Source organism: Parasteatoda tepidariorum, chromosome 9 (assembly GCF_043381705.1).
Source record: "Parasteatoda tepidariorum isolate YZ-2023 chromosome 9, CAS_Ptep_4.0, whole genome shotgun sequence".
In the NCBI taxonomy this organism is placed as follows: Eukaryota; Metazoa; Arthropoda; class Arachnida; order Araneae; family Theridiidae; genus Parasteatoda; species Parasteatoda tepidariorum.
Window position 1 is genome coordinate 14016510 of NC_092212.1, and position 16294 is coordinate 14032803.

Genomic DNA, 16294 nt, shown 5'->3' on the forward strand with positions numbered 1-16294 from the left:
GATTTATTTTTATGTATGACCCAGACTTGATTTTATCAATTATTGTTCATTCTGAGATTTAACTTAATGTTAACGCAGCACCTCCCTTCCCTTCCACCACATATTATTCAATTTAGATGAAAGAGCAGATATCCATTCATGGATAGGTACTCTGAAAAACTTGATTAGTTAGTTAGTTAGTTACTTTTATAAAAGGCTTTGTGTTCATGCGCACAACTGGTTCATTTTTCAAACAGTCTGCGTGGACTACTTATAAAAGACCGTGTGGAGGCTTTTTGATGCAGGAGGTGATGACCAAGCTCGCTTCACTTTCATCCATGTTAATTCAGTTTTGAAATGCATCTCCGTTTTTGGTTACAGAAATTACAGCAGAATAAAGATTCATTTCTTTTTTCTAAAATTACATATTTCTGTCATACGATCACTTATTGTTTTTCCGAAATTCAGTAGTTACTAAATGTTTCTGATAAAATATTTTAAATTCTAAATATAAAGGCTGCAAAAAACACAATCACTTCGAATAATTGGCTATACAAATTTTATTATTCTTATTTTATCTGAAAATGTTGTGCATTTTCTTTATTTTTGTTTTGCTTAAATTTTTTCATAAGTGTGGAGATATACAAGAAAAGTGATGAAGTAAATTGTAATTTAAGACAGCTTTTCTTTTCTGAACTATTGAGACGATATTTAACAGATTGCACTCTTTTTCCGACCCGGAGGGATCTCGTCCAAATTATAAGGTACGTTTACAGAGAAAGTGCGCAATGTCTGATTTAAAATTTCGTATGTTTGATTTAATTGGGAAGCTCTACTTTATTAAAGCATTCAAATTGCATGTGTGTAAGTGATAATTCGTTAATTGGATCTAAAGTTATTACGATTATTTTTTTAATGTGAAATTTATAAATAATATTTTTACTTATGATAGAACAATCATGATATTGGTAAAAAGAGAAATTTTGTCTTACCACCTCGAGTAAACGCTGGATAAAAGAAAAAAGTTAAATGTAAATTCAGTATTTACTTTCAACAAAGTATAAATGTAAATATTTAAATTCGTAGAGAAAAGCTCATTGTATTTAAAATACGTATAATTTTACATATATCCATAGTCTCAAAAAATTTATTATAGTACTGGTCTACCCCTTTCCTTTACTCCTCAAGATTTTTCTCACCTCTGAGCCTCCAAATCAATAAGGCTCGTTAAAGTTCCTCAAATTCATTAAAGCTCCTCAAGAATACTCACTACATATCCTACTTACTTTTGCTACCCAAGCTTCGTTTTACTGACTACGACTACTACTCACTAATGCCCTTCAAGATTCCTCCTATATATTAACACTTGCGAAAGATTCCTCCTACTCCTAGTCAATGTTTCCCCAAATATATCATGCTCACAAATGCTCTTCAAGATTCCTCCTACTCCTAGTCAATGTTTCCCTAAATATATCATGCTCACAAATGCTGTTCAAGATTCCTCCTGCTCCTAGTCAATGTTTCCCTAAATATATCATGCTCACAAATGCTCTTCAAGATTTCTCCTACTCCTAGTCAATGTTTCCCTAAATTTATCATGCTCACAAATGCTCTTCAAGATTCTTCCTACTCCCTACAACTCCGATTCACTAATGCTCACTACTTTGCACTACTTCCCCTACTCCCTAAAACCCCTTGATGTCTCCACCTCACTTTATATGCGTTTTGCAATCTTATGCTCCCCAATAATCTTTCGAATTAACAAAAACTCTTCGAGATTCCGCCTCAAACTGCTCCAATTCACTTATAATTGTTGTTAATATGCAAATAAAATCTCATTTTTCCTCTCATTCTCAAATAAGTTGCGCGAGTTGCGTGATGTAATACAAGATAGGGGAAATAGATATATATTTGTTGAAGAAGCTGACTAGTTGATGGCACAAAATCGAATCACTCAGCACAGAGGACAATTCTGTCTGGAGAATGACTAAATCACTTCACACCACACCTCAAGTGGATAAGCCTTTACATAAAGAAACAGGGTATGTCTTCACATCGCAAGATAAAGCTGAAACATTTGCTGTCTTCCTAGAAAAGTAATTCTCTCTAAACCCGGCTTTCGACCTAAACAATCACAACTTGGTTACTGAAGAAGTAAAACAATTCAACTTATCACATTCATCTCCAGAAATAATCGAACCGGCCACAGCAGAAGAAGTTACAAATCACATAAAGAAATTAAAAACAAAAACAGCCCCTGGTTGCGATAATATCAAAAACAAGATGATCAAGCTACTACCAAAGAGTATATTTAACTAATCGTTCATATCTACAATGCTTGCTTTGCCCTAAACTATTTCCCTGACGCCTGGAAGAACGCAAATGTCATACTTTTTCTTAAACCTGCCAAGGATCCTACCATGCCTGAGAGTTACAGACCCATCAGTCTCTTGTGCAATTTAGGAAAACTTATGGAAAAAATTATCTACACACGGATTATGCCTCACCTTACCAAATTACCAGACGAACAGTATGGCTTTCGGAAGCATCTTGACACAACCAAACAGCACCTCAGAATAGTCGACTATATTGACTGCGGCCTCCACAACAAACAGAGTTCATTTCTGATGCTAGATATAGCAAAAGCATTCGATCGGGTTTGGCACCAAGGCATCATCTTCAAGCTTATAAAACTGAAATTCTCATCTGGTATCATAAAAATTATACAAGCCTACTTACATAAAAGAACTTTTCAAGTTAGCTTTAAGCACATGAAGTCAACAAACAGAAAAGTAACAGCAAGAGTGCCCCAAGGAAGTATTCTTGGGCCCATTCTATTCATATTATTTACCCACGACTTTCCTGTCGACAAACAAGACTTTAACAGCATCACAGCACTTTTCGCAGATGACACTGGGATCGTAGTGAAGTCAAAAAACCCCAACATTGCCCTACAAAAATTCCAAGGAAAACTGAAGGAAATCGAAACATGGTGTCTAGACTGGAAATTCAAAGTAAACGGACAAAAATCAAAACTACTAATCATTCAGCATAAAAGAAAAACCATCCTTCCCAAAAATCAAATTGTTCTCTTTAATGAAATTATTCCCATAGTCAAAAGCGCAAAATACCTTGGTCTGGTCATTAACAGTAAATTTAACTGGAAAGATCACATCCAAACAGTTATCAATAAAGCACCAGCAGCCTGCCACAGATTACCATTCCTTCTTCAGAACTCCAAAATGGAACTTAGACTTAAACGTATACTCTACATCTTAATGATCCGTCCCATCTTGACTTATGCATCTCCAGCTTGGTGAAACATCTCCACACCACTCCTTAAAAAACTCAAAACATGCCAGAACAAAATCCTCTGGAAAATAACAAAAGCAAGATGGTTTATCAGAAATATAAACATACATCGCGACCTTAACATAGATTCTTTAGATCATCATAATGCAAAGCTAAATTTCAGATTTTTTGAAAAAACCATAAATTGTGACACCGCAGGATTCAACGAAATTTTTACTTTTGAAAACTTAAGAGAAGACATAAATCTCAGACCGATGGCAGCTTATTTTTGTAGTGACGTAATTTTATCTAAAATTCAAAATATTTAAACTCCTTTTACTTCAATTGCATTCCAATTACCAGAAAGAGCCACCCTAAAGATCACAATTCAAGACGAATGGTAAAAAGGCCGTTAACGGCCCCAGGCGCCCAGATTAATATTGATGATGCTGATGATGATGGCTAGTTGTTGGTTGATTCAGATTTGTAGCACTGTGTGTGCGAACTATTGTTATTCAACCAAACAACAATAATTACCAAGATTACTCCTACTCACAATATACTTCCCAAGATTCCTCCTATAAGCCTGCAACTCAAAATTGCTCCGTAAGCTTTCTCCTATTCATTAACGATCCTTAAGATTCCTCCTACTCATTACGCCTTTTTCTCACTTATTACGCCTCTTACTCCACGGCTCTTCAGGATTCTTTTTACTCACTACATCACTTTTTCAATTCCGCTCAACAAAATTCTGCCTACTTTCTACACCTCCTACTCTCTACTGTGCATCAATATTCCTTATATACATTAACACTCCCCAAGATTTTTCCTACTCACTAATGCTTTTCAAGAGCTTTCTACTCACTAAGTTACCTACTCATTAATGCTTCACAAGGTTCCTCTTACTCATTAATAGTCTCCAAGATACTACCACTCATCAATGCTCCTCAATATTTCTCATACTCTGTACGGTTCCTTGGGGTATTCATACACTTTTCCTTCGAGGTTAATATCTTCCTTACCTGTACTATGCATGATTCTTTATCGCCTTACGAGATCATCGCCAACAAAAGCAATTATTTTTATTTTTTGAAATACCGGATACTATTTAGGCAAAGTATGAAATAATCGTCCTGATGAGGTTATTATGTAAATGATGTGCATGTTACTGTGAATGACCGAAATCGGTGGTTGTTGATTTTCACCGGTGAATGTTGACCATCAAATTAGTCGCTTTGGTGAATGTCCGAAATATTTATTACATCCGATTTTATATTAATTTATTCGTGGATATAATTACATTTATTCGATATATTTTAACACTTACTGACGATAGATTAGAACAAACATCAGTGTTTGGAGTATCGAGCAAATATATACCGGGCAATCGCACTTGACTTTAAAAAAACATCAGTGTAGTGTATATCGGGCAAATGTATTGCGGGCGGTGGCACTAGACTTTAAAAAACATCAGTGTAGGGTATACCGGTCAAATGTATACCGGGCAGTGGCACTTGACCTTAAAAAATCATCAGTGTAGGATATATCGGGCAATGGCATTTAACCAGACCTTGTATGACTAGACCTTTGGTAAATGTCCAAAATATATACTAGATCTAGTGCCACTTTTGCTATAGCTTAAATGTTTAAAAAAATTAAACAAAGCGTTTGAATCAATTTTAAACTGATAACGAAATTATTGCTTTAAAATTAAAAAAAATGATAATAAAAACTGCGGCAGATAAGAGTAATTGGAGTAGTTGCTTTATACAGAGCATGTGCGGAAAAAAAATTAAAAAAAAATTATCCAGGTGCATCTAAAAATGGATGAATATCCCAAGACACCACTCTGTACACCTCCTACTCATTAACACTCCACGTGATAGTTCCTATTGATTTATGGTCCAGGAGATTCCTCGTATTTACTAATGGTCCTCAAGATTTCTCCTATTCTTGTACACCTTCTCCTGACTAATGCCCCTCAAGATTCTTCCTGCTCACAACGCCTCATTATCAATAATGCTGCTCCCGAATATTATTTACATGGTTTGTTTCGCGAACCAATCTCGCTTCACTGGCAAAAACGTTAATTCAGTGAGAAATGCATCTTTGTTTTTGATAACAGAAAATATTGCAGAATAGAGACTTTTTCTTCTTCTTTTCCTTAAAAGTTAGCACCACAAAAATTGCATTTTTCTGTCATGTGACGAGTATTGTAATTTTTTTCTCCAAAAATTTAGCTGCTAAATGTTTCTGATAAAATTTTGTACATTTTAAATATATAGGCTGCAAAAAAAGACATTTTTTTTTGTTGAATAATTGGTTATACAGATTTTATTATTCTTATTTGCTTCAATAAAGAAAAATATTTTAGAACCAAGGTTTCAAAATTGAAAGAAAAATGTGCTTTTACTTTCTATTGAGTTAGGGCCTTTTAAAATGTTTTCAATATATTAACCATATTTACAATTAATGTTGGATATACAATTATACGATCAGTAGATGCAATATAAAGACTTAGTAAAACAATTCCATATTGTTGATCCTTTGATACTAATAAATGACAAATAAATAGCTGGTATCAATGTGAAATTATCTTACATGATTTAAAATTTATATTTTGTTCTATTTAAGATAAATAAATATGAATGTTGAGTAGCATTTTTTTGAAAAACGTATAAATATGTTTAGTTGTTATGATTTTAATATTGTTTTTTAATTATGTTTTTCAAATCTTAGTTGGTTTTTTTAAAATTAGTAATATAACAATTTGACAAACTTTGATAATATAACTTATCAATACTTATAATTAACAAAATAATATAATTTTTAGTTATTAATAATTAATCTGTATTAGTAATGAAAATCGAAAACGCAATAATAGATGATCATATTTAATATTATAGCCTCATTAATATGTAATAGTAAAAATGTGGTTTAACATCACTCTTTGCGTCATTTTGAATATTGCCACATATGGGAATTTTTACGGATTGTCCCCGACACTATGAATGATGCAAATTATAAAAAACAGAACAAATAAATAAATAATATTTTAAGTAAGAAAAAAATATTACTCGTATTTATATTGCCAGTAGATTAATACTTAATAAGAAGATTAACACAGTTACAAAATAACAGTGAAAAAATTATTTTGATTTTTTTTTATTATCTCGATATTTTGTTATTTTGATTTGCAAAAAAGTTTTTCTTTTACTAAAAAAACCTCTCTGGAGACGAAATGTATTTCGATTTATTTTATTCATTCATTTGTTCGTTTAATTATTTTGATTTGTAATTTTTTTTAATAATTATTTATTTGCATATAATTTAGAAAGAATCTAAGGGTAAAGTAAGTAAGTAAAAATTTCTTTTCTGATTTAAAATAATTGTAAATTCTTTTACAAAGTCATTTTGAATTGTAACGTTTCCCTTACAAATCTTGGGGACAGTCCTTAAAAACGGGCCAAATTGGCGCTTTTCAAAATGGTGTCAGGTGTGGGGTTTAACTATATTTTTTCCATTCTATATTTATAAGGCTGTAAAATTAAATATTACAATCATTATAAATTAAATACTATATTAAATACGTTGTTATATTAATTTCTAGGTATTATCTGTTGATATTGAGGATTTGGTTTTCATTACTATTCCAGATTCATTGCGAATAACTGAAAGTTAAATTCTTTTATTAAATAATACAGTTATGGACGAGTTATATTAGTGCAGTTTGTTAAGCAGGTGTTTTGCATTATATAAACAATTTTTATGGCAAATGAAGATAAAATAAAGGAAAATACAGACATATTTTTTAAAAAAAAGGGGGGGGAGAAAAAAATTTATAAAAAAATAACAAGCAACTGGAAAAAAAGATAAAACTCTTTTTTTTAAAAAATCTGGAAAATAAAAGATATAATCTTTTCATCAGCCCACACGATTATATCCGCAAAAAAGAGTGCTTTCTGATATTTTATCAATATAGTCAAAGCAAAATATATTAATACAATAGTGTGGGGAGCACTCAAAAATTTTTTTTTACAAAAATTACAACAAATAAAATAGAAAACAATAAGTAAAAATAATACATAGAAACAGAAAATAAAATAAAAGAAAAAGAAAAAATAGAATAAAACAAAATCTACAAAGCGAGTAGCGAATTCAAATGTACTTACATGAACGGGAAATTTTTCAAGAATGAATTAAAAAATATTTTCGTAACAAGATTGCCAGATTGCAAAATATGAAAACAAAAGCGCAAATTGAGCGTAACTAGAGGAGTTTGTTTTAATGTGCCGTTCTTACTGCATTGCTCTTTTTGTAGTTATTTATTTTGTTGTATATATATATGCAATAACAGGGCTACATCCTTGTTATCATTGGTTACAATTAGCTTAAATAATTCAGTCGTGAACCAATTATTCCTTCATTAGTTTTTGTTCATTAGTTATTCCTTCATTAGTTAGTTAACTCCTTTGAAATATTAATCTAATTATTATTCATTGGTATGTTTTCAGCATTGAAGTTCCAAAATAGAATATCTCTACATCTATTCTTTACCAAAGACATTTTATGAAAGGAGTTTGAATACTTTTATTAATACCAAAATATTTATAATTTTTGTATTATATATATATATAATACGAATATTAAATATCCACTTATTTTTAACAGACAATTGTCACCACCTCTTAAACCATTGCCTCCTAATCCAGAAAGACCCCACGATGTTTTTGTTACTAGTCTGCTCAGTGGAATGGAGTCATGAATGGAGTCGATGATATATTTGTCTTGCTTCCAAAAAAGGCTGAACTAACTTGATCGTAACCGTTGATTCCTTAACAGTAAAGTTACCTGTTCTAGTTCAGCCTTGCAATAAAGAAAATAGTTTTCAAAAGAACATGAAATACTTACCCCTACTACACCACTTCCGAAATATGCAAGCTACAAATAGGAATTACATAATTGAAATAAAAATAGGATACGTTGATAACAGTAAAAATTATTTGCATGAATTAAAAATATTTTTATATCATACTAACACGTTGCCGCGTACTCTTATCTCAACAGTCTGCTCAGTAACACATCCTTTTAAATTGTTTATGATTGTCATATGAAATTTAAAAGTAGTCGTACGTATCGAAGTGAAAGTTATTGCTGATTATCACAATTTTTACATAATTTTTCTGATCGTTGTCTGCATACCACGCCATTTTTTTCTCTTCCCAAACAAAAAAAAAAACAAAAAAAAATTGATTATGTAATCTGGAAATGTTAAATTTCTTTCAGATGTATTACTAAATAATTAACAAATAAATACATTAATATCCTTCGTATTAACACGTTCACGCCGGGAAAAGTGAAAATACTGGTACGGGAAAAGAGAAAATACTGGTAGAAGAACTATTTCAATATTAGATAATATTCGGGAGGAGTTAATCTATTCTCAACAATAACAATTCACTGTAAGGAAATTTATCACGGCGAAGAAGCAATTCAATATAAAAATTGCATCCGTTAAAAACAATTGGTAGTTATGGATTTTTATTATTCCCGGAAAAAAACTAAAAAATGAAATTTATTGTTACCAGTTTTTACTCCGGTGCGCTGCCAAGATGAGACAATCTAGCGTGACCCACTGGTGGGTCAACCCGGCGTGAACGTGTTAATAATGTTTCGATTTTTATTTTTTAAATTGAGCAGGACAAGGGTGTGAACCTTTAATTCATAGGAGTTTTGAGCTATCGAATTTTTTTTACGCATTTAATCAAATGAATTTGATATGTGCTAATAGAAATTAATTTTTGAATAGAAGTGGTTATTTTCTGATCGATGCAGAGAGATTTTTGTTTGATACTCTCTGAGGACAGCAGAGTCATCATTTTCCTACATATTGCGAAATTCAGGCTGTTATACCCCTTGTTTTCTGCCTCGTCAGGGATGAGACGTACCTAGGTTGCACAAAACCCTGAACCATATAGCCCTAGACTTGGCCACTGGTCCAGCCTAAATAACATCATACCTGCCAACTTTTCCGGAAGATTTTATTTTCATATTTAAAGTGGTAGTAATTATAAACTATTTTTTCGTTTATAATCTTAATTTTCAAATGATATTGATCACCACTATTCTTACAAAAATTAAGCACATATAGTAATATGCGTTACTGTCATGGTTGTCAACTTAAGTTTTCTCAAATACAACGTATTTGTTTGCTTAAAATTGAAGTTTTAATTCCATTTTAAAACCACTGGGAAAAATAATAATGGAAGGGATTAAAAGTTGGCAGGTATGTAACATGATCTTTAAAAAAATAAATAAAAAATTAAAAAAAATTTTTTTTGAAAGTGTGGAAGATGAAACGTGCTGCGAAAAAAGTAATAAGAGGAAGAATCGTAATTCATTTCTTATTTACTTAATTTATTTATTTAATTTTTATACATCATAACTACAGCCATGAGTTACATTTCAAATTATATATATTTAGAACGAAACTGTCTCTTGCATTCTCTTTCCATAGTAAGCTGAAAGAGATATGCCAAAAGAAGTTACTTAATTAAATTTTCTAATAGGTTTTTTCATAAATTTTCTGATAGGTTTTTTCATAAATAGCGGTAGTTTTGTGTAATAGTATAAATTAATTATTTTGAAATAAATGCGAAAGGGAGATTTTTTGTACTTTTAAATTTGTTGATCAAAATATTACTGCTGCAAAAAAAAATTTAAAATATGATCTTATCCATTAATTGCATGTATACAACAAAAAATGCTTGCAGTAATAACTTTTTTCAGAATTAAAATGTTATATTAAAAGTTTTAAAATTTTATTTTTGAAATTTTTTAAAAATCTTTGAATTTCTTTTTGAATCTCTTTTTTCTATATGAAATATTAATAAATAACTAAAATTTATACTTACGTCACGCATAGCTTTCTAGAAAATTCAAGAAGTTTTAATTTGAAACTATCTTAAGAAACATAAAAACAAAATCTTCAAACTAATAATAACATAAAATATCAGAAAAAAATAATTAAAAAAACACATTAAATTGTTTAAAATTATTACAAATAATATTATTTTTCACGTGTTGGATTACATTTAAAATAGAAAACTAAATAAACAAGTTAAAGATAAGAGCGGATTATATCAATTGATTTGGATTTATGTAAAAACACCATACTCAAAAACATCATTCGATTCACTCAATTGATTTACAAATTACTGTGGTGAAGATACGGCATTTTTTAAGATACTACGACGGAATTGAATTTCTGTAGTTAGTGGAAGCGGTAGTGTTACTACCAAGCTATATACTACGGAATTTCCGCATTTCTGAAAATATTTCTCTATGTAATAGAAGATGCATTATTCATGTCAATAAATAATATATTATTGGAAATATTAAATAATATAATATTACATAGAAGTATCATAATATTATTTTAACAAATTAAAAGTTAAATGAATTTTTCCCACCACTACATATTAATAATAAAAACAATTATATATCAGGCCAAATTTATTTATTAGCGCATACATGCTAGCATTTACGCTTTTTAAAAGAATTATGTGCCAATCGATTCATTTAACCTTTTAGTTGGATATTTATTTCTAGGAAAGGTAAAAATTAAAGAATTTTTGGAGTTGAAGCTCATATAAGAATAGTAATTGTTATAAAAAAAGAAAGACTTATTTAGCTTATAATAATTAATTTAAATAATAAATTTAAATTTTTATGCCATTTTTTTTTTGGTGGTAAGTATATTTACCATGAACTATTAGGAGCTTATTGAGTTAGTTTTCTTTATTCATAAAATAAATTTTATAAATGCTACAAACTTCAGAAGGAATAATGCATTTTATAACTTACATACGTTTTTTTTTTATATTAACAAATGTTTGCCAATTTACTTCAAACGCACTTCAAGAAAGCTGAAGCTATTATCAAAGGGAAACCTAAATTAAAAGTGGTAGAAAAGTTAACCTGTACTTGAAAAATTGGTGGTAAGTATACTTACCACGGCTATAGAAAGGTTTAAATGGATCGATTCTTTTGTAACGATTCTTTAATCCCTGTTTTTTTTCTTCTTTTTTTTCTCTAAATGGCCGTTATAAGGAAAAAAGTCATTTCATTCTATTTTATTTCATAACCGTCGTTGAACAGCTGACCCAATTTTGGGTTTATGACTACTAATGTTCAACTCCGTAGCCTTGTAATTTTGAACCAATCCAGAAAACAAGGAAACTCCTGGATCAGTACCCTCTGACATTACATGCACACAATTTATCAGGCCCGACATTCAAAAGATACTTTTTAAATTTTTATGTATTATTTTGTTAAGAATCTTTTGAAATCAAATGTTAGAACAGAAACTCTGCAACCACTTAAAAGATTTAGGAAAAATTTCCGAATAAAAGACAGTGGAGATGGCAGGTCTGATATCGGGAAACTTACTTACCTCTAACATACCTGAAATAAATTTGAACATAAGAATTATAAAACAATAAACATTCTTGAAAACAAGCATAAGACCTTTGCGTTAAAAATGTTTCGTAGGTAAACCTTATGTAAAATTATTCTACAGGTATTATTTTTTAAATAAAGATACATTTTCAATTCAAGATCTATTTAATTTTAGATGCTAAGCTGTCTAGCATCCTTAAAAAACAAAACACGGGTCGTACAACTTCAACACGTATTATCGAAAACCTTTCCAATCTATTATTCTGAGAACAGAATTCTCTTGCAGAGGTTAAATAATTTTTTTTAAAAATAAATTGAAAGGTAAGGGGGAAAGTTTTCGAGTATTCTTTTAGAAAAATTTTCTACCAGTGTTTTAGTTTTCTGAAGACGCTGTGTCAACTTCCTTATGGCAGTGGTAAAATCTGATTGTGTTGCTCGATCGAGCAAAACTGAACAAGTTCGCCAATGTCGTGAGATTCAACTATATTCAACTTTCTGCTTGTAAACATTCACTGGATCGCACACATTACGAACGATACACTTCATGATTAACATTTGACGCCATTATCCTTTATATTTCATAACTTTTGGTTTTCAGTACTTTAACCATTTCTTTAAGAAAAGACGAGCAATAAACAGTACATATTATTTAAAATAATTTATTCATTGCATAATTTTCGGATATTTAAAGAGCAGACCGAATCTTCTGAACCAATTGAACTATAAATAGATACCAAACCTCTATTGTACCAATCATATTTCAGGAATGCCACGTGCACCTAAAAACTCAAAGATATGATTTTGGACCGTTGGTATCAGAAAGACCTTGTTTCATACATGTCACCTTGGGCCGGGAAGGGAAAATCGCGTCATGACGTTACTGAAGAGGTTAATTAGCAACGCATCATGAAGAAAAAAATGAGTTCACTCTGTTTTACGCAAAAAGTATCAATATCTTTAGAAACATTTTCATTTATTTCACAATCAATATTTCCGCAAGGGGCAAAATAAAAAAGTAAGACCCTGAATTACTTTTAATCTATTCATAGGATATTTATAGTCTCAATCTTTACCTTTCTTTCCGATGGTTTTGGTTTATTGACTCTTAAGATACCACAATTTCTTTGCAGCTACAATATGGAAAATATGATCCCAATAGTAAGGCGGAATTGCAGTTAAAAGTTTGGATTTCTTAAAATTTATTTCCAGTGGAGCTAATTATCCATTTCGTTATTTAACACGTTCACGCCGGGAAAAGTGAAAATACTGGTAGAAGAACTATTTCGATATTAGATAATATTCGGGAGGAGTTAATCTATTCTCAACAATAACAATTCACTGTAAGGAAATTTAACGCGGCGAAGAAGCAGAGATGCCAACTGCTCCGGACACGCCAAAATAATAAAAAAAAAACGGTAAATAACTACAAAGTAAATTTTGCAAATATTTGAGAATTTTTGCTTACTGTTAAAAGATGTGGCATGACACAGGTACAAAAAAGTGTTGAATTATATAAGCCTACGAATTATTTAGAAATAGTGGTGGATAAAAATGTATTTAATTGAATTTATTAAACCAATAATCAGAATTAATAAACTACCACTCTAAAATATATATTTGCTGTCCGGAGCAAGTTGGCATCTTACTTACTTACTTTATTTAAAATAAATTGGGTGCCTAGGCCGCGCAGCGGCCTCTAACGCATCCATCATGAAAATAATACAGTGTATATAGTCATTTTGAGTTATATGATAGTATGGTTACATAATAATATTGCCATGACTAGAAAGTACAACTAGATCGAAGGTTTACATGAATTGCAAAGAAAATTGAAAATAGCCATGATTAGATATGAAAACATGATATACAAACTTAATCTGTGATATTTACATTGATGATCAGTAGAAATTTGAAATTGAGTGTTTAATGTTGATGATAACGTAAGTATATATAAAATCGGGAGACAAATTGATGAAAGCATAAATATTTACAGAGCCAGGAATCAGAGTTGATGATAGCAAAGAATATACAAAATCGGTAATCAGAATCAGGAAGAAATTACAAATTTTGCGAAGCCTTAGTGGCGTAATCTAGTGTGAAGCATTCAAGATTATTAAATTGTAATTTATAGAGATGCATATTTAAAGTCAGAGAAGAGTTCAGTTTTAGTCCTAAAGTGAAATTATTCCGGAGTAGTCTCCCTCATAATTGTTTGCAGCAGTTGAAATACATCTCGGTTTTTTAAGAGTTCTTTAAGTTCTTTGATAATTGATGCAAGTCTATGGGCTTGACCTATCGTTCTTGATGGGATTGTATCAGGAGTTGCACGAAGGCCTCTCCTGGGGGGACGGTTGCTGCAACCTGTGTAATTTGCAGTATGTGCTTCTCCGCAGTTGCAACATTTAGGTGGTGAAGTTTTATCCTTATGGCACTGATAGGAACGGTGGTCGGCGGCACATTTTAGACATCTTGGTTGAGATTTGCACATTCGTTGTGTGTGGCCGAAATTCTGGCAGTTATAACATTGTATTGGGCTATTCCCTCCACGAAATCTTTCAATTTTCACGGGAAGGTCACAAATATTGGTTACTGAGTAGATTTGGTTATTTTGTTCTGTTTTGATCAATATTGTGAGAAAGAGTGGGAGGAGCCGATAGGCCTCGCCCACTTTTCTTTTAAACTGAATCACTTTGCTTGTTATAATGCCTGTCTTGGCCAATTCACGGGAGATATGATCTGTATTGGTACATGCTGTGAGTCCACGGACTAGAACTTTGATATGCATGATTGGTGGTTCTGTTTCTGAAATTGTGGGTGGAGCCGCAGCTGAATTATAATCCTCCATGGGTTGGGTCAAGTCAGGATTTTCTTCGTTGTCAGATTGCTGCAAGGAAGTGGCGACATCTAGTAGTGGTGGAGGGCTGATATTTGTAGTAGTGGATAAATTTTCAACAGGCTTTGTAGCTTTGTTTTTCTTTCTCTTTTTACGTTTTCGTTTTTTGAGGGGGGGCTCGGTGATATTTTTGGATGAACTTTCCGAATCTACGGATGACACACTCACTGTCTGCTCCAAAAGCCGGCTGCTTTCATGAATTTCTGTGTCAGTGACTTCCGCTGATGTAGTCTGCATTTCAGACTTGATTTGCTGGTTATAGTTTCTTGTTTTTTCAAGCAGTTCGCTTGCTTCACTGTTCAGTTCGCTTGCTTCACTGTTTATTTTCCCGTATGCTTCCATTATTCTCTCATATATCTCTAATTCCATAGGATCTGTGGGTGGTTCAATCGTCGTAGGATTACGTCTCGGGCTTTCGGTTTGACGCTTTCCGCCACGTCCGCATTCCTCATGTGGAATTTCCATCCATCGTTGTATCTCCTGTATCGTTGAGTTTCGTGTTGGAGTTTCGGTTTGTCTCTTTCCGCCACGTCCGTGGTGATGATAAGTGGCCATATTCTAGATCAGCAGCTGCGATTGATAAAGCTCCATTGGGTCAGCAAACTCATGACGTCAATCAAAAACCTAATGTGTCCTATACCTTCGTTAACTTTTCATTTGCTATTTAACAAAAGCGTCTCCGCAAGTTGGCATCTCTGAAGAAGCAATTCAATATAAAAATTGCATCCTTTAAATACAATTGGTAGTCATTAATTTTTATTATTCCCGGAAAAAAACTGAAAAACGAAATTTATTTGTTACCAGTTTTTACTCCAGTGCGCAGCCAAGATGAGAAAATCTAGCGTGACCCACCTGTGGGTCACCCCGGCGTGAACATGTTAACTTACCACTAATTTGAAATAAAATTCAAGCAATAATATTTAAAATTAATGTGGTATCTTATGTCAAAGTGAAAGCAATTCTGTGACGTTAAACATATCCATACCAATTTATTTATTTTTCCCGATTTTTAAATATTCTTTAATACTTTATTTGTTAATTTCATTAATTGTCAGCAAAAATACTTAAAATTTGTTTAACATATCGCGACATGAAATTCTTCCCAACAATTTGTGCCAAAAAAAAAAAAAAAATAAAGGTNATACTTTTCTCCCCAGAAAGCGTGTCTTTTTTTTTCATGACAAGAACACATTGCTAATTAAAATAATCTTATTATAAAATTTAAAAACTAAAATGGTTTCAAATATTGGAAAATTTGCCTCTCATTTTATCAAATACAGACAATAGAAATAAAAGTCGTAATTGCCTATTTTCACCCAGTTGGATACCTTAATCCTTGATGACACAGCGAAACCTCCAGGAAAGACAAGAATATGTAACAACCACGTTTGGAAGGCACTTAATTTTTTCCATTGACTTTCTGTTTGCATAAAACCTTCAGGAGTGTCCATTGAAACTACTCCCAGCAAACGGGAAAACATATGCACCAAATGTGGAAAAGGTCAAATATTGAAGCACGGAAAATTATCAGAACAAAAAGTTCAACAAAACAAATGAGTAAAGTATTCTACTCATTGCTAAATATTTTAGCGAGGCTCTTATTGTAGAGAGTTCTTTTTGAAGATACAACTTCATGTTGGAGTCAAACTGCACTAAAGACGATGCCATCAA

At 31.7% G+C, this 16294-nt stretch overlaps 1 long non-coding RNA gene across 1 annotated transcript in view; it reads right to left on the reverse strand.

The window, feature by feature from the left end:
* LOC107438618 (uncharacterized) overlaps positions 1-10208 on the reverse strand; it is a 13102-nt gene extending 2894 nt beyond the window's left edge. Inside the window, exons 1-3 of the long non-coding RNA XR_001583400.3 lie at positions 10185-10208; positions 8182-8211; positions 972-986 (exon numbers count right to left, since the gene is read on the reverse strand). This is a non-coding gene — a long non-coding RNA (uncharacterized lncRNA). The remainder of the gene's footprint in view (positions 1-971; positions 987-8181; positions 8212-10184) is intronic.
* Positions 10209-16294: the final 6086 nt, after the last annotated feature.